Here is a 1,253-nt window from a genome sequence, read left to right on the forward strand (position 1 = left end):
GTGTTAGGAATTTAGATGTTGCTAAATCCAGTTTAGTAACGTTTCAAGACTGACACGTTACTAAGTAGTAACATGTCAGTTTAGACACGTTTAGTAACGTGTCAAAAAACTGACACGTTACAACTTTTTGTAATGTGTCAGTTTCGACACGTTACTATACTTAGTAACGTGTCAAAACTGACACGTTACAAAATTGTAACGTGTCAGTATTGACACGTTACTATTTCGTGCATAATTTTTTTTTTTTAATTAATTTCTTCAAAATTTATTTATTTGTACACCTAATTGTCGACATACATTTCTCAACATACATCATCAATTGCTATCAACATACCTCAATTTCTCAAATCGTATCCCAACATTGTCGACAACATATATCCATTTCATGTCCACAAAACATACATATATATACATCATTGTCTATATACAATAGCATTGTTAAGAAACAAATAATTATAACTATATACATATACATTAACAAAACCTTAAACATACAACTTAAGTGATTCGCGAATACATTACGTACAAACACCCCAACAAAAAATCCAATGAACACCATCATGACGAGTCAACTTCTCCGCACTCACTGCAAATGATTACACAGCAATCAATCAGCAAACAAACACTCGAACAATCAATCAGGAATCATCAAGTCCTAAGCGATTAGTTTCGTCAAACTATACGAAGGTCATACTCAACAATATTCAGGTTTAGTGACGTGTATGAACAGGCGATAAATACATCATTGTCATACTCAACAATTCTGTGAAAAATTGTGTCGGAAAAACTTCTTCCATTTGGATGTATAAAATTGTCATATACAAGGGCAAAAATTATATTGTTTCAACTTGAGGGGACGAACTTAATATATGCTGAGTGTTTATTGTCACATAGAAATATATAATCTGTCTTTATATATGCTGAGTGTTTTCCCTATATATGCAAAGTGGGGTACTCAAAAGTTACAAAATATTTGACCAAATATATAAAAGAACAAAAAAAAAAAGGGGGGGGGAGGGAAAGTGCTTAAAAATCTAGTCTCCATTTTCTTTGACAATTAGGAGGAGGCAAACATGAAAAAAGTACAGTCCAATATGGCAAGGCAATAAATACCCGAGTAATATTATGGACCATCTTTTTATCATATTTTTATCCTCCTAAAGTTGATGTGACTTTTAAAATCACAATTAATTTTTAGATGAATCATATTTGAATTTTGATTCAATAGTGATTTTTATGCCAAATGTGCCGTG

This window comes from Corylus avellana, chromosome ca2 (genome assembly GCF_901000735.1).
Source record: "Corylus avellana chromosome ca2, CavTom2PMs-1.0".
Taxonomy (NCBI): Eukaryota; Viridiplantae; Streptophyta; class Magnoliopsida; order Fagales; family Betulaceae; genus Corylus; species Corylus avellana.